Genomic DNA, 26,526 nt, shown 5'->3' on the forward strand with positions numbered 1-26,526 from the left:
TTCAGCAAAGATTAATGATAGGTCGGTTTCACCTCTATATTGCCAAAGTGAAGTGAGTCCATCCGCATTTATGCCAGAATCAGTGACAGGCGAGAATAGGCAGATTAACATGATCTTAGAATTTTTAACCAGGAAAAAAAAGAAGGTATCGCAAGAAGAAAGCAAGAAAAGAAACGAATTCGAGAAAGAATCGAAAAAAAATATAATCGAAATCAAAGACAAGTGACTGAGTCCAAAGAAATAGTCAACTGACAGCTAAGAAAGATGCAGGAGTAATCAGGATGGAAGCACTAGGAGTAAGGAAAGAGGCAATAGTACTGAAGGAACACGCAAAGCAGGCAAAAAATATAGCAAGTGAAACGAAGAAGGTCCTGCCCACACTACGTGAAGAGGGCAAGAAGGAGTAAAAGAAACACAGGAAGAAATATCAAGAAATTCGGAGAGGATGGATCAACTACACCAGCAGGAGACAGACTTGCCAGAATTGTGGGGGGGGTCACTCATGCAGTAATGCACAGCCAACAGATATAATCAAAGATGTCAAAGAACTGCGGGATAGTGTGAAGTAGGTGGAAATCAGAAGCGCAAAAAGAACGAAAGCTGACAATGATCGTCTAAAAGGAATGGAGCAGAAAGTGAGTGGGGCAGACTACATTCCGATATAGCAGAACCGTTACATATAGTACAGACCCCAGTAGACTGATCTTCTGTTGCGTGTCCGCAATAAGCGAGTGCAGCGCCAGTCTTGTAACAGTACTCAGAGCGCGGATCATCACATAAGTGTACGCCACTCAGGAGATGTGTCTCACACATTAGTGACGAAGATAGTGTGGGAAGATGTAGCAGTAATTTGTGTAACAGCATCATCCGTCATATGGAAGAAATGTGTTTATCAGAAGCAACGGAAAGAATAAGAGCAAGTAATGTATTGGCATTCCACCATAAGCACTCTATCTTAGTTCAGAATTTCCAGAACTATCGAGACAGTAGCAAAACATTGCACCCAAAGCCTTAGATTGCTCAATTTGTACGGTCGATGCCACCCTCTTTGCCACGGGTATATAATTTAAAATTTATCTCTGAACACGTGGAAGGGTTGGTAACTGAAAAAATCTGAGGTATTGCGGCCACCTGCAGACCATACAAGGGATACGGAGATGCTTTCCTCGCCTGTTACTGGTCGTGCGAGACTCAGGACAGAATAAAAGAAGAGATCATGATGTTCAGGAATCTGGCATCATAGGGCTTCACGTGCTCTGTGAAATTCGTTGACTCATTAGTCAAAAAGAATCAAATCCTGGGGTGAGCTGTGTAGTGAAAGCAAAATAATTCGCTTTCCTACATGAAGTTATCATTGAGGTACTAGTGAGAAGGTGCAGAGATAACATAGAGGCATACAAAAGCGTTTTTTGAGAGCTAGTGTTCACATATGAAGCAAACAAAATGCGAGAGAAGAGGAAAAACCACCTTGGAAATGTCCATGAGTCCCCAAAGAGAAACAAATAGGAAGAATAACAATAGGAATGGATCATAAGGAGGACACAATTATGGCAAACTGCAAGCAGAGGTACAACCAGTTGAGGGAAGCCACTGGAATAATTTTATTGGGGGGTGGGGGAGGGGAGGGTGAATAACAATCAGAATTTTGAGCAAAACTAGTGAGGACCAGGTGAGAGACATCAGCATACGGAAATTGTAGAAACATACCCTCCAAACCTGTCAATCGAACGCCATAAGGGGAACCTGTCACACATTGGCAGAATGTAGACGTGGGACAGGCTCCCAATGCATCCACATCAGTAACCAGAAGGACCTAAATAAGCTTGTTGGAATATAAAGACATAGACCAGCTATTGTCAGAAGAAAATGAGAAGTCGCAAGACAGGATCTACATCTTATTGTACAGGTTACGATAGGAAATGTGGGACTGAAGGGTATTTTAGACAGTGGTAACCACATCACAGTCAATCAGAAACAGCATATGAAAAGGTACAGAGCATCATTGTTGGCCAGTTACGTCACTCAGAAAGACGAGGATAAAAGGTGCATTAATTGTCAAAGGCATGGAGGTACAACTCCTATCCCACCTACAGTTCAAGTGTCGGGGACATAAACTTAAAACAACTTTCTTGGTTTTGCCAAATCTGGATATTGACTTAATTCTTGGCATGGATTTCCTGAATGAACAACAAGCCATATTAAATATTTATAGAAGAAAGGTCAGGTTACAAAAGAATGCTGTCAATTGAATATGATCTGAGGAGTGCACTGTTGTCTTAAGCTTAGTTATGCTGATAGAGACGAGGAAGAAGTAAAAAACTGACATTACAATCAAAACTTATGTGAACAAGATGAAGAAGAGTTGAGAGAAAATGTGAAGGATGCAACTGAAGAAAGGATACAGAAACTGCAGGACATTACGGGGAAAGAGAGAGAGGATTTATGAAACATTATGTTAGCCAATGCAAAGCTATTTTTACTGAAGATTGACACTAAGAAGAACGTTCAGTATGCACTCTGCTTATGGAAGCACAAGAAATTTTTGTATCACCATATCCCATATCCTTCATGTACAAGTACAAAGTGTTTGTTGAAATCACACAATGTTAGATGATGGTATAATTAAGCCTGCTACATCTACATACTCTCAAAGTGGTGGAGAAAAAAGATGGTTCTGTACAACTTGTCTTAGATTCATGACAAATAAATTCGGTATTGAAGCCAGAGACTGACAGGCAAGAGAAATTAGAAGAACTTCTACAAAATTATCATCGAGTGACTGTATTTTGGTCAATTGACTTGTGGTACAGCTACTGCAGATACCACTGCACCCAGATTGTCGAAAATATGTGTTCCTGGCATTTGTTAGAGGCTATCAATCAGGTGCCTAACATTTGGGTTAACACTTTCAGCATCAGGCCTATTTTATGTACCCATCCATAGAGACCAGGCAGTTTCACCAACATTTAAGAAGTCATTGAATAAAATCTGCTTCTTTGATAGTGGCTCATTTAGTACCATATTAAAGCTGTGGTTTTTTGCTTTAATACTATCTGAAAGAAACTTCACTGGAATTCATAGTTTTGAGTTATAGTAGTAGATCACTTAGGCGTTTTTTAGAATTTAGAAAAGTCATATGAAGAAAAAACTCAAACTTTAATTTATTTTTAACTAATTTTATGGTATTACATTATATCTTACTGTCTGTTTACAGTTATTCCACATAAATTTCACACGGAATCATATCGTTTTTAACGTAGAAAATTTTGGAACAAGGTTCCAGGCATAGTACAACATCACACCCTTCACACTAGTAGCATGGTTGTTTGAGAGAAGCCTTGTCACTCTCTTTTTTAATTCTGGAACTGCACACAGTACACAAAAATTTGTGTGCTGCACAATTTTGAGCAGTGGTATTCTGTTGCAAACTAGTGAATATGTACCTTCAAAAACACCACTACATTCAAAATCTTCTGAATCACACTCTTCATTATCTGGAGTGTCCCTACCGTTAATCAAATCCGCGATTCCTGAATCTAATGAACCTTGCTGAAAGATGATTACTAATAAAATCACGATACAAGGAATACTGAGAACGCAAAGACAAATTTTAACTCGAAGCTAACGCTGTAAACCATAGAAATAAAAATAGAAGGGGGTGTCAGTTTAGACTTACGCTGTATGTAGTTTTGAAGGCAGAGTGGGCAAGGCCTGCAGCTATCTCAAATAGCCCAAAACATTAGTAGACTACTGTATACGACTTCTTCTCGTTCATTATTTCTGTTGTGTACATGCAACAGCTCTTTTTCAATACTAAAAATTACTGATCTTGTGTAAATAACGTGGGGTTAGGAAGGCAACTTGGAAAGTTTTCCTGTTCTTAAACGCGTATTTGCTCTGGTAATAAGACACGTTAAGTCCCGTTAATGTAACTTGTTTTTTCTTGATATATTTCGAATAACCAAGAATGGAAGGTTTGTGATGTGAAGGATACTTTCGTAATCCATATAATTCCACTTTTATTGTATTTGTATCGGTAGAAAATGAAGCTGGATCTCCGAAACTAATGCTTGTTTGCGTACATTTTGAGCTTTGGGCTTGTATGCGCAACAGTTTTGATGTTCACGTTTGCAAAAAATCTTAGGTATGTGTTCTTTGTTAGCCCAGAGAGCTTTGTGGGTTGAACTGATAAGAAATATAAATACAAACGACAGAAATAAAACAACTACAATAAAAGTGTATTGCTTGAAGGCTCCACTTTGGAGTGAAATGTAATTCCTTTAAACTTCAGATTACGATCAAATCGATTAGTGCACCTGTACATGACGCAAGCTGGCATTTTTTACGAAACGAGTACATCTCCACACAACCACAGCACCAGGTGTTGTTTGAGATATGACAACAAAAATCGATAATTACCCCCAAATGTTGAAAGTGGGCATGGGCACGCCAGGGTGAAGTCACAGGGAAGTACCTTGGAGGTATAAATGCGGTGAACCTAATGTTTATGGGCTACATAAGACGGCAGACCTCGGCTTCAAGTTTGTGACATAATGATAGCTCCATTCTGTTTTTAACTCTATTCTTTAAACAATACCATACAGCAGTGCCATATATGGAAGCATTTTGTTTTAGAAATCTGTAAAACGTGTAACACTGTCAAAACCTGTTAAAGTAACGTTGCAGTGTTTTGTACTAAATTAAATACAGCGGCCGGTAAAATTTATGGGCCTGGCGTGACCCCTAGACCCATAAATCTTACGGGTTAGGCATTAGAGTGATAACATACCTTCAGCTGCCTTTATATAAATGTTGGACAGTGTTCAGAACAATTCTCTTAAACAGCGTGTCACAATTATGTGCTTGATCTCTCGATAGCAGAAGCAGCGTGGGATGATTATAATAAAATCCTGAATCAGGTCCTACAAAATTTCAAAGAACACAATGTGACAGCAAACATCAGTAAGTCATGTTTCGGGACTTCGCGAGTCAAATTTCATGGAGACGTATTTACGGCAGAAGGGATCTCTCCGTACCCGGAAAATATTAAGGCTATTGCAAAGTTTGTCATACTGACAACGAAAAAACAAGTCAGAGGCTTTCTTGGGATAGTTAATTTCTACAAGAGATTTATAAATATGACCGTATTAGCATCACCACGACCCTGCCACATCACTGGCAAGAAGACTCCCTGATCTTGGGTTGCCGTCGAGCAGGCACTCCACAAGATGCAAATAGCAGCCAGGAAATGGAAGGAGCAGTCTGACAAGACGGTGCAAGTGCACAAAGTCGATGTTGGGCGGAAAGTCCCTGTGAAGTCTTTCAGGCTCTCGAATAAACAGAAACAGATTTGCCGTGAATTTTTCTGAGTTTACACTGGACCTGTGCACATCCGATGTATGCACCCCTGAATGCGGTAGAGCTGGAATATATTAAAAGTAACAAGTCAATGGGACTTCATCACATTTGTCACATCAAGTCTTTTGTCGGGTAAAGAGAGATTATACAATTAAGATCAAGTTACTTTGTTTTAGTCTACTTGTTGTTGTTTAGTAAGAATCTTTAGCGTTAATATGTGGCTGCTTTTAAATACTAACCAGTACCATCCTAGGGTTATGATGATTAATTAATTGTGGTCTCATTCAGTCAGAAAGAATCAGGTTTTGAAGTATAATTTCCATATTTGCTTGTTGATAGTATTGTGCTGATAAAGAAGATGAGAGGATATGCTGCAGACTTACCAGAGTTATTTTTGTGATCAAACTAAGTGACAAAGGTCATATGGAGCTGTACTCTTTCTGTTATGTCGTTCTTTGTATCAGCTAAAATGAGAATTTTTTTTTTCATTTACTCCAGGTTTGGGGGGTCCGTGTCGTTTTCCTTTCCAAGACATAGTCCTCTTTCACTTTTGGTTAGAGTCATTGCTGTTCAATTGCTGTAACTGCCCACACCTTAGTTGCGTGTTTGCCCATGTTGTGTTTTCATAGGCATTTTTATTGCGCCCATGCCATGGATGCGTATATGACGCAATCTCAGTTGTTGAGTTTGATCCATGCTAACGTAGTGTAGGACACTGATCATAGAGTATTCTTGTGAGTGACCCATATCACACTACATGTGCGAGGTGGTCGGTTTCTTTTTAGTGGAGTTCTGAGATTGGTTGCACAGACAGTGCAAGGCATTCAACATGGTGACTTACTAGGTACCCTGAAAGAAACTGTTTGACCGAGTGTAGGGATCACGCAGACCACACACTATGAACGGCAGGAGTCTTTCCTAAGAGCATACCAACTGTGAGCAGAGATCTAAGAACATCAAATTAAAGTTTTGTATTTGAGAGTTGACATGATGTCGTTGATGCAGGACTATGAGTTTTAGGAAGCTGGAAATGTGAGGTTGGCAGTTACTGAGAAATGGGCATCCCATTTCACGCCACTAATTATGCCAGGACATCGGTGAACCGGAACAAGGGTTTTGTAACCAATGTAATCTAGCCATACGAAAGTTATGAGTACGTTTTAGTTGAAGGTATGTGACCACAGGTTTACAATTATAATTTTTGACTTCTTATCAACACAGTGGCGTGACTAATATCACAAATAATCTCCTCATGTTGGTTTAATGTAATATTTTGGTCCGGTGTTGTTGTTTGTGTGTGAGAGAAAATGTTCCCAGTTTGTGCAGCTGGTATTTCTGACTGTGTACATATCCACAGAGAATGTTCAACTCATGAGAGGTTTGAATGGTGTCATAGAGTAACTGAGCTGATGCATTGTAGTTTTATATAATTGCACCTTCCTTTAGTTGTATTTTAGCATAGGTAAAACTGGTATCAATGACGATGGGAAACAGTTCAACTTAGTTCTTAAGAGGTGATGGTAAATATGTGGGTGAGATATGTTAGCTTCATGTACACACATTGTCGCATGGTCAATAACGGGTTGCGTGTGTTCACTAAACCATAAACAATCACTAAACTTTCACACCTTACACACTTAAAGCCCGATTTTGTACTTAAGGACCACTGTCTACCTATTCTACATAGTTTATAACCACTTACATTTATGTACGTTTTTATTAGATCTAAATGAATTCATTTTTTGCATATTGTCATATTCATTGGTTGTTCGTTTACAATTTTATGTAAAATTGTTGTATCTCAATCGAAGATATGGCATATGTGAGGTATGTACCGACTTGGATCTGCCCCTTTGCTTTAAGGACACGTGACACGTACAGCCAGCCTGGCATAGACGGGCAGGCATTTCAACAGCAAAGTGGTGGGGTCAGGAGACGACCCACCTGATAGCAGGCCATTGACCCACATTCTGGGTGACTGACTGCGGCTTTCGATGGACTCTCGAGACATGTGGCCTTGACTACCTGAGTGGTTTCAGAGAGAGACAGAACCTGAATGAGGATGAATGTCCCAGAGGGACGATCTGTTGTTGACAAATACAGGACAGAACAGACCACCTGGCACCTGGAGCAGAGCAGCCACATAGCATATCCCTTTGGCTCGACAGTGTCTGGAGGATTCCTGAGAAGCTGAACATCTCTTTGACAAGGCTTCACCAGAACCCAGTACAGGGACAGTTTTCTGTATTGACGTCCTGGATTGCACATTCAGACCTTGTTGATAACTGAGTTCTTGTGATTCATACGTTCGGCCAGACTGTAGTCAAATGCTGTTGTGCACTATTAAATAATCTACGCTGAAGAGCCAAAGAAAATGTTACACCTGCTTAATATCGTGTAGTGCCCCCGCGAGTACACAGAAGTGCCACAACATAACGTGGCATGGACTCGACTAATGTCTGAAGTAGTACTGGAGGGAATGGACACCTTGGATCCTGCAGGGCTGCCCATAATTCTGTAAGAGTACGTAACAGCACATTGCAAGGCATCCCAGATGTGCTCAATAATGTTCATGTCTAGGGAGTTTGGTGGCCAGTTTTTAAACTCAGAAGAGAGTTCCTGGAGCCACTCTGTACCAATTCTGGAGGTGTGGGGAGTCGAATTGTCCTGTTAGAATTGCCCCAGTCTGTCAGAATGCACAATGGACATGAACTGATACAGGTGATCAGACACGATGCTTACGTATGTATCACATGCCAGAGTCGTATCTAGGCGTTATCAGGGGTCCCATATTACTGCAACTGCAGACGCCCCACACCATTACAGAGCCTCCACCACCTTGAACAGCCCCTTGCTGACATGAAGGTCCATGGATTCATGCGATTGTCTCCATACCCGTACACGTCCATCCGCTCGATACGATTTGAAACGGGGACTCTTTGGGCCAGGCAACATGTTACCAGCAAACAAGAGTCCAATGTCGGTAACGACGGGCCAAGGCGAGGCGTAAAGCTTTGTGTCGTGTAGTTGTCAAGGGTACACGAGTGGGTCTTCTGCTCCGAAAGCCAGTTCCCAAAATGTTTCGTCGAATGGTTTGCACGCTGACCCTTGTTGATGGCCCAGCACTGAAATCTGCAGCAATTTACGGAAGGGTTGCACTTCTGTCACGTTGAACGATTCTCTTCAGTCGTTGTTGGTCCCATTCTCGCAGGATCTATCTCCGGCCGCAGCGATGTTAGAGGTTTGATGTTTTATAGGATTCCTGATATTCACGGTACACTCGTGAAATGGTCGTGCGGGAAAATCCCCACTTTATCGCTACCTCGGAGATGCTGTGTCCCATCCCTCTTGCGCCGACTGCAACACCACGTTCAAACTCACTTAAACCTCGATAACTTGCCATTTAGCAACTGTAACCGATCTAACAACTACGCCAAACACTTGTTGTCTTATATAGGGGTTGCCGACCGCAGTGCGTACTCTGACTGCTTACATATCTCTGTATTTGAATAGACCATGCCTATACCAGCTTCTTTGGCGCTTTGCTGTATAAAGCGCATCTATTTTTTCTCCTTCTGACAATATCAATTTCTAACAGCTATGAAAATGGAACAGAGGAGGACTAACTAATAATCAAATTGCACTTGGATAGCAACAACATGCCTGTTGCGCTACTCCACTTTACTGCATACACTTTGCTCCTCATGGAGCTATGAATACCTTAATGCCAATCTTGTGAGCTAATCACAAGCGAGAAGGTGAACTTCAAGAACTACAATGTAGACAGGCTGCTGACAGAGAACGAATATGTTGAGTCAATCCTGCTGTGTGTCAAAATGTCATAATTGCAACTCCAGAATGCTGTGCTGCCCGTTTCGCGACAAGAACCAATAGACCCAGTCCATTCCGTCATTAAATGATGACTAACTGACAACCTCAGCTGCCGACAGGTGTTGTTGATATACCTCGATGTGGACAGCTGAAAATGTGTGCCCCGACCGGGACTCGAACCCGGGACCTCCAGCTTACATGGCAGACGCTCTATCCATCTGAGCCACCGAGGACACAGATGAATAGCGCGACTGCAGGGACTTCTCCCGTGCACGCTACCCGTGAGACTCACATTCCCAACTGTCCACAATTCTATATATGTATTGTACCTTATAGAAATTTGCCCACCCACTCAGCCGGCCGCGGTGGCCGTGCGGTTCTGGCGCTGCAGTCCGGAACCGCGGGGCTGCTACGGTCGCAGGTTCGAATCCTGCCTCGGGCATGGGTGTGTGTGATGTCCTTAGGTTAGTTAGGTTTAAGTAGTTCTAAGTTCTAGGGGACTTATGACCTAAGATGTTGAGTCCCATAGTGCTCAGAGCCAGCCAACCCACCCACTCATTACTCGCGCACGCTTTGGCGATTCCCGTAAGAGTTTGGGCAACCTGTGCGCATTCGCACAGACAAAGGTCAATGGCTGGGTAGCCTTTAACTATATATACGAAGACAGTAACTTGTTCTCGAAAGAACAGTTACTGTTGATGACCGTGCAGCTTTTCCCTGGAATAAATGATGACTAACTGACAACTTCAGCTGCTGAGAGGTGTTGTTGATGTCCACATCGAGGTATATCAACAACACCTGTCGGCAGCTGAGGTTGTCAGTTAGTCATCATTTATTCCAGAGAAAAGTTGCACGGTCATCAACAGTAACTGTTCTTTCGAGAACAAGTTACTGTCTTCGTATACATTCTGTCATTGACAGAAAGGAAGGATGGCTACTACTGCCCTCTGCTGTCCAATACTCACTGGCGCAACTGCAAGGAGATCCTTGCTGCTGCTCACAAGCTCTGAACAATACGTCTGTCCCGCGTATCCATCTCCGCTTTGACGGCTAGTTTAAATGAAAGTGACATGTGGAGTGAAGTGAGGAGTGGATATTGTGAAGTCATGTGACGCTTTCTTATTGCTGCAGTCACAATTGTTGAGTTTTTCAAAACGTCTTGCTATCACTTACACGCCATGAATATAATTTTTCGAGGTTGAACTTTTTAACAATTTATTTGTACTATTTTTGTTTTTTTTGCTTATAACACATTACCTCGTATTTTTGTATTTTTGTTACAATAGACACGATTTTTAAATTTATGTATGAGGTAATCACATCTGACACATGATACCTTTGCTCATTAATTTTTGTATTTACTATGAAGTCACAGACACTACAACTGTTGTTTGTTCTCTGTGTAGTTAACAATTTTTGAATAACAATTGCTTCATTCTAAATTAGCTACTTATGATTGTCAATACACAGTTCAAATGATTTATTCCATTGACACAATATGCAGTCACAAATGTTACTTACACAATTGTTCGTTTGCATTTATTTTTGTGTTATTTTTTGTCCAAACACTGTGATTTACAGCTGGTACGTGTGTACCTGGGAACTTTAGTGTGCTCTTTACGCACGTCACATTTCACACATAACCCATACATTTGTTTGTTTGCATTTAATTGTATGTTCATATTTTGGTCCGCATGCTCCTTGATTTGCAGCTTGTACTCACAGATTTGTCCACTTTGTTGTTTGTACATACTACACTTCAATTGTCACACACAAAATTTTACTGTCTGTACCTTGTGTGTATGAATGTTGATGGAAGTGGGATAATCAAACGTGTTTTTACCTTCAATCAATTTAAATACTTTTGTTCTTCTTCTGTTTGTAACCAGGGAGTATCCTTGGCATAATTTTGAACTATAGAAGAAAATTCTACTCTCTTATCAGTAAAGAATTCAATGTGCTGTAATTCTGGATAAGTTCCATTTGTGTTTAACTGTCGGAATGAGTGTTTGTGATGCTTGCAGAAACCATTCGGTCCTGTACATTAAATGTTTGCAAATCTAGCATGACCTTGATTGATGTGTGTGAATTTCTGTTGGGATCCCTGAGGGTATTTGTGTGTTAAATGGTGATTATTATTTAGAGCCCAGATTTCATGTAATATCAAATTAAGAAATACGTATACAAATACGTAACCAAAACTGGTGACATATGTAAATAAATACGTATGAGGAAATTATATGTAAAATTCAAAATTTTATTTTTTTGCTAGAGAATGTAAGTTCACATGTAGATTAGTCACGTATCTACACTCCTGGAAATTGAAATAAGAACACCGTGAATTCATTGTCCCAGGAAGGGGAAACTTTATTGACACATTCCTGGGGTCAAATACATCACATGATCACACTGACAGAACCACAGGCACATAGACACAGGCAACAGAGCATGCACAATGTCGGCACTAGTGCAGTGTATATCCACCTTTCGCAGCAATGCAGGCTGCTATTCTCCCATGGAGACGATCGTAGAGATGCTGGATGTAGTCCTGTGGAACGGCTTGCCATGCCATTTCCACCTGGCGCCTCAGTTGGACCAGCGTTCGTGCTGGACGTGCAGACCGCGTGAGACGACGCTTCATCCAGTCCCAAACATGCTCAATGAGGGACAGATCCGGAGATCTTGCTGGCCAGGGTAGTTGACTTACACCTTCTAGAGCACGTTGGGTGGCACGGGATACATGCGGACGTGCATTGTCCTGTTGGAACAGCAAGTTCCCTTGCCGGTCTAGGAATGGTAGAACGATGGGTTCGATGACGGTTTGGATGTACCGTGCACTATTCAGTGTCCCCTCGACGATCACCAGTGGTGTACGGCCAGTGTAGGAGATCGCTCCCCACACCATGATGCCGGGTGTTGGCCCTGTGTGCCTCGGTCGTATGCAGTCCTGATTGTGGCGCTCACCTGCACGGCGCCAAACACGCATACGACCATCATTGGCACCAAGGTAGAAGCGACTCTCATCGCTGAAGACGACACGTCTCCATTCGTCCATCCATTCACGCCTGTCGCGACACCACTGGAGGCGGGCTGCACGATGTTGGGGCGTGAGCGGAAGACGGCCTAACGGTGTGCGGGACCGTAGCCCAGCTTCATGGAGACGGTTGCGAATGGTCCTCGCCGATACCCCAGGAGCAACAGTGTCCCTAATTTGCTGGGAAGTGGCGGTGCGGTCCCCTACGGCACTGCGTAGGATCCTACGGTCTTGGCGTGCATCCGTGCGTCGCTGCGGTCCGGTCCCAGGTCGACGGGCACGTGCACCTTCCGCCGACCACTGGCGACAACATCGATGTACTGTGGAGACCTCACGCCCCACGTGTTGAGCAATTCGGCGGTACGTCCACCCGGCCTCCCGCATGCCCACTATACGCCCTCGCTCAAAGTCCGTCAACTGCACATACGGTTCACGTCCACGCTGTCGCGGCATGCTACCAGTGTTAAAGACTGCGATGGAGCTCCGTATGCCACGGCAAACTGGCTGACACTGACGGCGGCGGTGCACAAATGCTGCGCAGCTAGCGCCATTCGACGGCCAACACCGCGGTTCCTGGTGTGTCCGCTGTGCCGTGCGTGTGATCATTGCTTGTACAGCCCTCTCGCAGTGTTCGGAGCAAGTATGGTGGGTCTGACACACCGGTGTCAATGTGTTCTTTTTTCCATTTCCAGGAGTGTATGTTAATTCTTAATCAGTCCACTTCCACTACAAAACACTGAAGTACAAGTGTCTCCTATTCAGGCACTTAAGTCACAAAGAAAAGGAATCCACAATACTTACCCTAATGTTCTGTTGGCGCGTACAGTCTTCTGTCTGACAATTTTTTTTATAAACAAAGAAAGATCGCTCATCTTCACAAGAAGCCAACTGTGCACATTTATAAAAAGATATTTGCTAGGAATGGGCAATGGCCTTGCCGCAGTGGATACACTGGTTCCCGTCAGATCACCGAAGTTAAGCGCTGACGGGTGTGGCCGGCACTTGGATGGGTGACCATCCGGGTCGCCATACCCTGTTGCCGTTTTTCGGGGTGCACTCAGCCTCGTGATGCCAATTGAGGAGCTACTCGACCGAATAGTTGCGACTTCGGTCACAGAAGACCATAGTAACGACCAGGAGAGCGGTGTGCCGATCACACGACCCTCCTATCCACATCCTCAGCTGAGGATGACACGGCGGTTGGATGGTCCCGATGGGCCACTTGTGGCCTGAAGACGGAGTGCTTGCTTTGGGGCGGGGAGGGGGGGGGGTTGCTAGTAATAATATTCTCGGTGTCTCGGGGGGTTCTACAATTTTACCATTAAATAAGTGAAACAAAATCACAAGATTTGAGAATCCAGGGTTCTTATGCACCACAGATTGCAGTTTACTGGAAACTAAACCACCCACGTCAGCTGGTACAACACAATCACTCCGAACTGCGTCTTCCGTTATTCCCACAGCCTCTTCGAGAGACAGACTTGAAGTCTCCGGTTCTTGGTACTATAACGAAGCCAGCTGAAGTGACGTACGATGTGTGGAACTGAACTGGGCGCTTTAGAATTGTTGAATGCTAACAAGGATTGAATCACAGTCTCTGTAGAATCAGAAGAAAGGTTCTCCTTCGCTGACCTCACAGCTTCAAAGTGCTTACTGTAGAAAATCGCGGGTGAAATCCACATTGTCCACCTTGTCATCACTGGCTCTGGGGGCAGAGGTACATCATGTAGATTTGTACACTCATATTTAGAAAAAGCAGAACACCCTGAACGACTAGAGATAGGACGTTCATATTCAGAGAATGTGTAGGTTAGTGTTGTATAGCTAGAGAAGGCCGAAATGCACGCTATAAGCTCACGCAGGATGGCGTGAGGTCTGAAACAGGATACGTAATGAATGCTATAAAGAAAAGTACGTAGCTTCTGGAATACTTAACTTTAATCCATCATTAGTATACATCCTTCTTGATGAGACATGCTTCATACGGTAACTATCAATTGCTATGGCGCCTTGCTAGGTCGTAGCCATTGACTTAGCTGAAGGCTATTCTAACTATCTGCTCTGCAAATGAGCGAGGCTTCGTCAGTGTGCATCGCTAGCTAAGTCGTCCGTACAACTGGGGCGAGTGCTCGTAAGTCTCTCGAGACCTGCCGTGTGGTGGCGCTCGGTCTGTGATCACTGACAGTGGTGACACGCGGGTCCGACATGTACTAATGGACCGCGGCCGATTTAAAGCTACCACCTAGCAAGTGTGGTGTCTGGCGGTGACACCACAGTTAGCATGTTCTGCATAAATGATTAGCATTTCAGTCACTTCAGATCAGCACGTGTCTTGTTGTCTAGTAGGGGCAGGATCCGCCAAGCGTCCTGGTAAGTTGTTCCATGCGTGATGGGATCAACACGTACAAAGCGCGGAAGGCGTCCTAAGGTACAGCCATCCAAGCTGCATTCACCTGGTTCCAAATCTCATCTGTGGTGGCTGGCACTGGGTTAAAGCGCTGCACCCGCTGTTTCACCATATCCCACACATTTTCGATTGGCGACAAGTCTGGTGATCTGGCGGGCCAGGGCAAAAGGCTGACATCCTGTGACACCAAGAAGACAAGTGTCCATGCAGCAACATGTGGTCGTGCATTCTACTGCTGTAAAATGGCGTGTGGTGTGTTGTGCAGAAACGGTATGGCTACAGGTCGCAGGATGGCATTCACGTAGGTCACACTGGTCACTGTGCCTGGACACGCCTCAACTGTGATTTGTGACTGTACCCAGTGGCACCTCACACTATAAGACCTTGAGTTGGCGCTTTACGTCTTTTGCGAATGCGGTCACTGTGATACCGCTGCCCCCGTCTGCGGTGAACCAAAATTCAAAAAAACAGAATCTGGATTCCTCTGAAAACAATATCTGATACCATACTTTTCCCAAGTGACGTCGTTCCACACACCATTGCTGTCTAGCATGATTCTGCACATTCGTCAAATATAGGCGGAGAGGTGGATGACACGCACGTAACCCATGCCGTAGTAAACGGCGTTTGACAGTCACCCCTGAGGTGTTCCACTGTTCCGCTATTCTGGACCATGAGTGTACATGTAGCACTGTACACGATAAAGACCTTTCAGGTCTCTTGCTGCTAATATCAGTGAATTAACCTCCGTGAATTGGTGTCTGAATGTCTCTGCCTCGCGTTGCATTGCGAGAGTCTTACAAGAAACATGCACTAATTTTGCTTGAAATACCTTAAGCGATTGCTCCGCTTTCAACATGTATCTAGCTGCATCTCGGCACATCAGTGAAACCCTCTCTTTTTTTACTCCGTCTGGACACTGTATCTTAAATCCAACATTAATTAATCTAATAATTGTTGAACTATTCGTTGATTCCAAAGGTTTGCAATAAATTAAATAAGATTTAGATGCAGCCTCCGAGTCCAACGTGCCCACAATTAGATTAGCGATAAAACGGCTTACAGCATCCGTTGCCTCACCATAGGAAATCCATATACGTGATCTGCCAATGTCATCCCACGCTGTTTGTAATATGTCAACGTAGCAATAATTCAGGTAATTCTTCCTGAGAGCGGACTAGTCGGGAATGTTGCTGTAGCAATATTTCTGTAAGAAATGTTTGAATTCAGGTAGCTGAAGTTCGTTCCAGGGTATGTTCCCCGCAACCTATGCAGCGCCGTGGTTAACTTAAAAGGAACTGACTGTTACACATTGTGAACATTGTGAACAGGAGAGGAAAGAATTTAAAGTGAATCATTGTCGTTCGCATCGATCTTGTGCAATTTAACTTTAAGTGTAACGCGATTGATGACAATACCAGAAACACTATAATGAAACTTTTTCTTCGTTTCTTGCCGTGTAACGAAAAGGTATGGGACTTACGAAAATGTATAATAATTCCCCAATAATATTAAAATATGTAAAATAAAGGAACATGCTGTGAAATACAAATTACACCTCAAAATGTGTAAAAAAAGGCATTTAAAACTTTGAAATAAGAGTCCTTTCAGTGTAATTCATCAACATTTTATGTTTTCTTATAACTATATATATAAGGACAGAACATGTAATTGCATAAAATATCTGCTGTTTTTTTATTTTTTATTTTTTGGCTGAAGTTGAGAAAGTTAACCTCCTTTTCCCATATTTATTCAGACTGATTAATATAACTGTTAATGAGAAATTCAAATTTTATTTAGTTTGTCTGTCTCCCACTTCCATGTTTTAAGTGCGACATTCCCCACCTAAAAATTTACTACAAGTGGAGGTTTGTGAAAGAAGGTAAGTCCTTTGGGTGTCACCTTTCTCTGTCTTTAGTTATTCACATAACGCGGGTGTATACAATTAGGACAATTATATCTAGTTAGGAACGCACTATGATTAGTATCACACTCATTACAGAGGGTTGAGAGTGGTTAGGTTGGTTCAAGCACTATGGGACTTAACTGCTGAGGTCATCAGTCCCCTAGAACGTAGAACTACTTAAACCTAACTAACCTAAGGACATCACACACATCCATGTCCAAAGTAAGATTGGCACCTGCGACCGTAGCGGTCGCGCGGTTCCAGACTATAGCGCCTAGAACCGCTCGGCCACAACGGCCGGCAGTGGTTAGGTACTGAGTTCATTGGTATCGAATTGCACAGAGCAATTCGAGGTGACGGTGAAACGTCCCCTTAGAAAATTTATAAATGACTGTGCTTAAACTGACACACAATTTTTTAGCGCAACGCAATCTGACTTCCAAAAATCCCTACAAAAGAATGGCCCTGACTAACAATAACCTATACCTTTCACAAATCACTTACCTCACAAAAATCTTCGTTACTCGAACTAGTGCAATAAAGTGAGCGCCAATACTGCCAGCTAAATAAAAGATTCTAACTACTGAAGTCACTAACTACTGACAGGCATAGTTAGCAAATTAAAGATTTTGATGAAGAACAAACAATGTATTTACCTTAATAGTGTTCAAAAGTCATTATATATATATATATATATATATATATATATATATATATATATATATCATGACATCCAGTCTTACAAAATTACTGTCTCTGATGGACACACGTCCAGATCATCCGCTCTCAAAACTCCGCCATCTCTCTCCCCACAACCACCACTTCTGGCGGCTCACCTCCAACTGCGCAACGCTACGCGCTGTTAACAGCCAACTGCCCAACACTACAATGGCAAATTCCAACAATGCAGACCAGCCACAGACTGCACACCGCACAGTCAGTCATTTTCATATAGAGCGCTACGTGGCGTTACCAACATAAAAACCTAAACAGCCTACTTACAACGGGACTGGGCTTGTGTTTTGTGGAATGATTTGTTGGACAGCTACGGATGCAGCTGGGTGAAGGGAAGCTCATCAGCCGAAGAGAGCGAAAAAGGCCTCTTTACTGGTGTAGGTTCTGGGAACAACGAAAGGGCGCAGGTGCCTCGGAAACTCAAATGGGAATCACTGGAGGGAAGGCAACATTCTTTTCGAGGAACACTACTGAGAAAATTTAAAAACTGCAGAGTGATTCTGTTGCTTCTAACATAAAATACGCATAATTACCACGAAGATAAGATACGAGAAATTAGGGCTTGTTCGGAGTAAGGCTGAAGGTGGCAGGCGTAAAATATAGGTACCGAAAGGCTATTTACAATTTGTACAGAAATCAGATGGCAGTTATAAGAACCGAGGGGCATGAAAGGGAGGCAGTGGTTGTGAAGGGAGTGAGACAGGGTTGTAACCTATCCCAGATGTTATTCAATCTGTACACTGAGCAAGCGGGAAAGGAAAGGAAAGAAAAATTTGGAGGAGGAATTAAAATCCAGAAAGAAGAAATAAAAACCTAGAGGTTTGCCGACGACATTGTAATAATGGACAATGTCTTGAAAGGAGAATATAAGATGAACGTCAACAAAAGCAAAACGAGGATAATGGAGAGCAGTCGAATTAAATCAAGTGATGCTGAGGGAATTAGATTAGAATAGATTAGATAGAAGAGAAATTTGTTAACATCGAGTAAAGATTTAAGTGTCAGGAAGTTTTTCTGAAAGTACACTACTGGCCATTAAAACTACTATACCACTAGGATGACGTGCTACAGACGCGAAATTTAACCGACAGGAAAAAGATGCTGTGATATGCAAATGATTAGCTTTTCAGAGTATTCACACGAGGTTGGCGCCGGTGGCGGCACCGACAACGTGCTGACATGAGGAAAGTTTCCAACCGATTTCTCATACACAAACAGCAGTTGACTGGCGTTGCCTGGTGAAATGTTCTTGTGAGGCCTCGTGTAAGGAGTAAAATTGCGTACCATCACGTTTCCGACTTTGATAAAGGTCGGATTGTAGCCTATCGCGATTGCGGTTTATCGTATATCGACATTGCTGCTCACGTTGGTCGAGATCCATTGACTGTTAGCAGAATATGGAATGGGTGGGTTCAGGAGGGTAATACGGAACGCCGTGCTGTATCCCAACGGCCTCGGATCACTAGCAGTCGAGATGACAGGCATCTTATCCGTATGGCCGGAACAGATCGTGATGCCACGTCTCGATCCCTGAGTCAACAGATGGGGACGTTTGCGAGACAACAACCATCTACACTAACAGTTCGACGACGTTCTGCAGCATCATGGACTGTCAGCTCGGAGACTATGTCTGCGGTTACCCATGGCGCTGCATCACAGACAGGAGTGCCTGCGATGGTCTACTCAACGACGAACCTGCGTGCACGAATGGCAAAATGTCAATTTTTCGGATGGCTAAATGGCTCTGAGCACTATGGGACTTAACATCTATGGTCATCAGTCCCCTAGAACTTAGAACTACATAAACCTAACTAACCTAAGGACAGCACACAACACCCAGTCATCACGAGGCAGGGAAAATCCCTGACCCCACCGGGAATCGAACCCGGGAACCCGGGCGTGGGAAGCGAGAACGCTACCGCACGACCATGAGCTGCGGACAATCTTTTGGATGAATCCATGTTCTGTGTACAGCATCATGATGGTCGCATCCGTGCTTGGCGACATCGCGGTGAACGCACATTGGAAGCGTGTATTAGTCATCGCCATACTGGCGTATCACGCGGCGTGATGGTATGGGGTGCCATTGGTTACACGTCTCGGTCACCTCTTGTTCGATTTGAAGGCACTTTGAACAGTCGATGTTACATTTCAGATGTGTTACGACCCATGGCTCTACCCTTCATTCGATCCCTGCGACACCCTACATTTCAGCAGGATAACGCACGACCGCATGTTGCAGGTCCTGTACGGGCCTTTCTGGACACAGAAAATGTTCGACTTCGGCAGCACATTCTCCAGATCTCTCACCAATTGAAAACGTCTGGTCAATGGAGGCCGAGCAGCTGGCTCGTCAGAATACGCCAGTCACTACTCTTCATGAACTGTGGTATCGTGTTGAAGCTGCATGGGCAGCTGTGCCTGTACACGCCATCCAAGCTCTGTTTGACTCAATGACCAGGCGTATCAAGGCCGTTGTTACGGCCAGAGGTGGTTGTTCTGATTTCTCAGGATCTATGCACCCAAATTGCGTGAAAATGTAATAACATGTCAGTTCTAGTATAATATATTAGTCCAATGAATACCCGTTTATCATCTGCATTTCTTTTTGGTGTAGTAATTTTAATGGCCGGTAGCGTATATAGAGAACAATAGCTGTCCTATCATACTTCCGTGGGGCACCTCTGACGGTACCCTTGTCTCTGATAAACAATCTCCGTCCAGGACAACATTCTGGGTTCTATAACTTAAGAAGTCTTCGATCCACTCACATATCTGTGATCCTATCCAATAAGCTCAAGAAAATGTATTATATTCGAAATGAGAGTATGTTAAAGTATTCTGCAGCAAACCGATGTTATGCGTATTGCTCTGTAATGTTGCGGGTTTGTTCCTTTGCCCTTCTTCTACACAGGAGTCACCTGCGCTTTTATCCAGTCGCTTGGAACATTGCGCTGGGCTAGAGATTCACGACAAATGCAAGTAAGTGGCAAAAGCCGTAGAGTACCCTTTGAGAAACCGAACTGGGATTCCATCCGGACTTTTGACTTATTTGTATTCAACTCCTTCCGTTGTTGCTCTACGCCTGGGATGCTTATTACTGCGTCGTCCATACGGGAGTCTGTTCGATGTCAAACGACGCAAAGGGTGGCAGGCTGGCGGCATAGCCACAACTGTAGGGGTTTCCCCATACACGAGCAATATTCTTAGTGGATCACAGTACGTTGTCCCAGCAACTTGCAGCTTCTTTAGCTGAGTTGCAATGGACCGGTGCTATGGTAGTAATTGATTCCTGTTGAGGAGAGTGCATTCTTCATATTCTGCAGGTACCCATCCTATGTGTTTACATGGATCTTCCTTAGAGATCTGTAAGGATCATCAAAACATTTCTCCTTGATGGCTGAAATGGGCTGGCGCGACAGGACACCCGACTCACTGGGGCCAGGGTAGCCACAGCGCTTTCTAGATGTCACATAGGCACCTATGCCAAGCGGTTTCCAGGCGATCGGAGAACCAGTGTCTTGACTGGAAATCCAAGGGCGACATCAGAAGAGGTACCGCAAGGCATCTATTCTCTCTTGCGTACAGCGATGGGATTGCAGGACAGAAACTGCTCGTTTTCTGGTGGGAGGCTGTGCTGAGAGAGGTGAACTATGCGACTGGCGTAAAAAAGCGCTGCCGCGTTTCAACTGGTAATTTTAGTTATTCCGTGAGTACTCCCACTTGGAGTGTTTTTGGAAATAATAGTGAAGGGACGAAGAAAATATATTCGGGCTTTGGCCGCGAGCGAAGTTGGATCGTACATTCAGGCTAGAGCCTGGATTCGCGTTAGAGCATGGCTTCGGGTTTGGTGTGGAGATGCGGTCGGAGGTCCAGGGACGAGAGAAGGAGACTGAGGTGCGCTGTTCGAGTCGATTTGGAGGTCCGCTGGTTGCAGCACTGCAGACTCCTGTAGCTCTGTGGTATTTTGAAACTCCGCTTCATTGTGGACCTTTAAGGTGAATTCTCACTGTCCACGGCTTGGTATTTCAGACAGGAGCAGTTGTTGTTCAGTGTTTGCATATCGTGCTAGCTTGCAGTTTTGTAGTTCAAAATGACTGTTTAAAGTAGGAGGCCTAGTAAAGTATTTCACGCACTTTCCAACTTGGTCAACTGTACGCGAAAGAACTTACCCCCCTTCTAACAGCCGTGTACCGCAAGTCTTTAGAGGAACGGAAGCTTCCAAATGATTGTAAAAGAGCACAGGTAGTTCTAGTTTTCAAGAAGGGTCGTCTTGCAGATGCGCAAAACTATAGGCCTATATCTCTGACATCGATCTGTTGTAGAATTTTAGAACATGTTTTTCGCTCGCGTGTCATATCATTTCTGGAAACCCAGAATCTACTCTGTAGGAGTCAACATGGATTCCGGAAACAGCGATCGTGTGAGACCAAACTCGCTTTATTTGTTCATGAGACCCAGAAAATATTAGATACAGGCTCCCAGGTGGATGCCATTTTCCTTGACTTCCGGAAGGCGCTCGATACTGTTCCGCACTGTCCCCTGATAAACAAAGTAAGAGCCTACGGAATATCAGACCTGCCGTGCGGCTGAATTGAAGAGTTTTTAGCAAACAGAACACAGCATGTTGTTCTCAATGTAGAGACGTCTACAGACGTTACAGTAACCTCTTGCGTGCCACAGGTGAGTGTCATGGGACCATTGCTTTTCACAATATATATAACTGACCTAGTAGATAGTGTCGGAAGATCCAAGCGACTTTTCGCGGATGATGCTGTAGTATACAGAGAAGTTGCAGCATTAGAAAACTGCAGCGAAATGCAGGAAGATCTGCAGCGGATAGGCACTTGGTGCAGGGAGTGGCAACTGACCCTTAACATAGACAAATGTAATGTATTGCGAATACATAGAAAGAAGGATCCTTTATTGTATGATTATATGATAGCGGAACAAACACTGGTAGCAGTTACTTCTGTAAAATATCTGGGAGTATGCGTGCGGAACGATTTAAAGTGGAATGATCATATAAAATTAATTGTTGGTAAGGCGGGTATCAGGTTGAGATTCATTGTGAGAGTTCTTAGAAATTGTAGTCCATCAGCAAAGGAGGTGGCTTACAAAATACTCGTTCGACCTATACTTCAGTATTGCTCATCAGTGTGGGATCCGAACCTGGTCGGGTTGACAGAGGAGACAGAGAAGATCCAAAGAAGAGCGGCGCGTTTCGTCACAGGGTTATTTGGTAACCCTGATAGCGTTACGGAGATGTTTAGCAAATTCAAATGGCAGATACTGCAAGAGAGGCGCTCTGCATCGCAGTGTAGCTTGCTGTCCAGGTTTCGAGAGGGTGCGTTTCTGGATGAAGTATCGAATATATTGCTTCCCCCTACTTATACCTCCCGAGGAGATCACGAATGTAAAATTAGAGAGATTCGAGCGCGCACGGATGCTTTCCGGCAGTCGTTCTTCCCACGAACCATACGTGACTGAAACAGGAAAGGGAGGAAATAAGAGTGGCACGTAAAGTGCCCTCCTCCACACACCGTTTGGTGGCTTACGGAGTATAAATGTAGATGCATTTGTATATGTATTTCATTAAATATGTGCTTGAATTGAATTAAAATTTATTTATTTCTGTTTATGTTCGATGCCACGATCTTGAATGTCATCTATTATTCCAAAAGATACTACCCCGTGATCATTTATTAATTTTTTGCGTGTGAGATAATAGTAGTAAATTTGCAGTGCAACACATTGTCCCAACTTCAGTTTCACTGCTAGGACCTCAAATGAGTGATCTGCGCTTAATGTTGCTTTGTCTTTCGTTTCAAAGTGGTGTAGCTGAAGGATAGTTATATGCCGTAGAGTATTCCTGGGCAGAAGTTCATTATAGGTACCCCCCACCCCCCACATTACCTTCCCAACGGACACTTCTATGCCACAGCTGAATTTCATATTTTTGACTTGTATTTCGTAGTAGATAAAGATGTTGAAGCGGTTTTTATGGCCGCAGTGTGGTGGCTGTTTGTGGACAGTACATGTCACAATGACATAGCAACTTTGGACATTAAACGTCAACTGCTAAAGACTGTAAAACCGAACACAACGCCCTTAATAATTTCTTAATCCTATCTTTTTCTCTGAATTATATACTCAATAGTGTTCCTCTCACCGCATTTGCTCTTATTACCTACTGTCAACATTTATTTCGCCTTTAATACTCAGTAATATTCGATATAGCTCTGTTCTACTCAAAATAGTGTCTGAGTTGAATGTTGTTGTTGTTGTGGTCTTCAGTCCTGAGACTGGTTTGATGCAGCTCTCCATGCTACTCTATCCTGTGCAAGCTTCTTCATCTCCTAGTACCTACTGCAACCTACATCCTTCTGAATCTGCTTAGTGTATTCATCTCTTGGTCTCCCTCTACGATTTTTACCCTCCACGCTGCCCTCCAATGCTAAATTTGTGATCCTTTGATGCCTCAAAACATGTCCTACCAACCGATCCCTTCTTCTAGTCAAGTTGTGCCACAAACTTCTCTTCTCCCCAATCCTATTCAATACCTCCTCATTAGTTACGTGATCTACCCACCTTATCTTCAGCATTCTTCTGTAGCACCACATTTCGAAAGCTTCTATTCTCTTCTTGTCCAAACTGGTTATCGTCCATGTTTCACTTCCATACATGGCTACACTCCATACAAATACTTTCAGATACGACTTCCTGACACTTAAATCTATACTCGATGTTAACAAATTTCTCTTCTTCAGAAACGATTTCCTTGCCATTGCCAGTCTACATTTTATATCCTCTCTACTTCGACCATCATCAGTTATTTTACTCCCTAAATAGCAAAACTCCTTTACTACTTTAAGTGTCTCATTTCCTAATCTAATCCCCTCAGCATCACCCGATTTAATTTGACTACATTCCATTATCCTCGGTTTGCTTTTGTTGATGTTCATCTTATATCCTCCTTTCAAGACACTGTCCATTCCGTTCAACTGCTCTTCCAAGTCCTTTGCTGTCTCTGATAGAATTACAATGTCATCGGCGAACCTCAAAGTTTTTACTTCTTCTCCATGAATTTTAATACCTACTCCGAATTTTTCTTTTGTTTCCTTTACTGCTTGCTCAATACACAGATTGAATAACATCGGGGAGAGGCTACAACCCTGTCTCACTCCTTTCCCAACCACTGCTTCCCCTTCATGCCCCTCGACTCTTATAACTGTCATCTGGTTTCTGTAAAAATTGTAAATAGCCTTTCGCTCCCTGTATTTTATTGAATACAACAGAAAATAGGCCGGCAAATCGTTAAATTCGCACTGTCTGCACAACAATGCCCAACGAATACCCTCCCACAAAGACTGTGGCCTCTTGGTTTACATCTTTCATGTATGAATTTAATGACATACGGTCTGAAAGAAGCGTCATGACAATACCATGACCACATTAACAAATGTTCGGTCGCAACGTGTAAGTTGAGTGCTATGCTATTTGGTAATACATGTAATTTTAAACTTGTGACACACATTCATAATGATGGTGCTATTGGTACAGGATTTTATTGCAACTTTGGTATTTGAACGCACAAGTGAAATGAATGTGGACACTTGTCAATGGCAACGCGTACGAGAGACTGGTAGAAGGCTGTGTTACCTCCGACAGGTAATGCAGCGCAAATCTTTGGTAAGAAAATTCAGGTACGCTAGCTGTAATAACATTCAACAAAGCCTTGCCACTTTCCAAAACTGCTCTTTTGTTGGATCCAGGTGCTGAAACTACGTCCAACTCGCCTACTAATGGAAGCCCGCTAAAAAGGAGAGCGAAAGCAGGACTAATATGGCATTATGTGCCGTCACTGATTTCTGACAAATGTATTGTCTACAAATGTCCGGATATCTGAAAATGGCGTAAGGCCCAAATTGTACATCAGTACAACAAATGCTGAAGCATTTACAGGTCGTCTAATTTCATCACTTAGAGACATCACAGTTGAAGTTACCAAGCACTTGGAGTGATTAGAAAGGACATCCTAAAAATGAGGACAAGCATTACAAGGAATTCAGTTTGCACCTCAGACATAGGAGAGTATGTGGTTGAAATGTAAGCCGTATAAAAATACGAAATAGAAACGGGTCATAATGTAGGAGAGCCCACAGCAGAGTGTAGAAGCCACCTCAATGACTTAGAGCGGAAGACTATCAAAAGCAGTCGGCCTCGAAGTGAGATAGTTTACGAAACACTCGTGCGACGTATTATGGAATATTGCTCTGATGTATGACGGACCTGTACCAAAAAGAACGCAGAGAGGACAGTAAACCTGTTCAAACAAGGACAGCACGAACGGTCACAGGTGTAATGACGTGCTTCCAGTGTTTCTGCCGAATTGTTGTTTCCGGAAGCACCTCATTAATCATTTACGCCGAGAAAATCTGAGAAATTACGTTACAGCCTTGTTTCACCCGTGGAAGAATGTCATGGAGATGATGAAGACACTGAAATGACAGATGGTTAGGTCCCGAGAAAGCCTACTTCCAAAGTTTCAAGAACAAGCTTTAAACGATGAATCCAGAATTATACTACCCCCCCCCCCCCCCAAATATCGACAAGACTGGACCAATTTCAGCGCAGACAGAACCGTTCAATCACTCATTCTTCCCTCGATCCCTACTTGAACGGAACGGGAAGAAACCATAATAACTGAGACAACGGGAAGTTTCTAAATCTACATCTACTTCTACATACATACCCCGTGAGCCACAGTACGGTGCTTGGTGGACGGTACTCAGTACCACTATTAGTCATTAGCTTTCCTGTTCCACTCGCAAACACAGCGAAGGAAAAACAACTGCCTATATGCCTCTGTACGACTCCTAATAATTCGTATCTTATCTTTGTGCTCCTTATGCGAAATGTACGTTGGCGGCAGTAAAATCGTTTGCAGCGCCGGCCGGAGTGGCCGAGCGTTTCTAGGCGCTACAGTCTGGAACCGCGCGAGCGCTACGGTCGCAGATCCGAATCCTGCCTCGGGCATGGATGTGTGTGATGTCCTTAGGTTATTTAGGTTTAAGAAGTTCTAAGTTCTAGGGGACTGATGACCTCAGCCGTTAAGTCCCATAGTGCTCAGAGCCAATCGTTTGCAGTCATTTTCTCTAAATTTCAAAGTGTTCCTCGAAAAGTGTTCCAGGGATTCTCATTTGAGTTCTCGAAGCATCTTCGTAATATTTGTGTGTTATTGGAACCACCGGT

Source organism: Schistocerca nitens, chromosome 8 (assembly GCF_023898315.1).
Source record: "Schistocerca nitens isolate TAMUIC-IGC-003100 chromosome 8, iqSchNite1.1, whole genome shotgun sequence".
NCBI lineage: Eukaryota > Metazoa > Arthropoda > Insecta > Orthoptera > Acrididae > Schistocerca > Schistocerca nitens.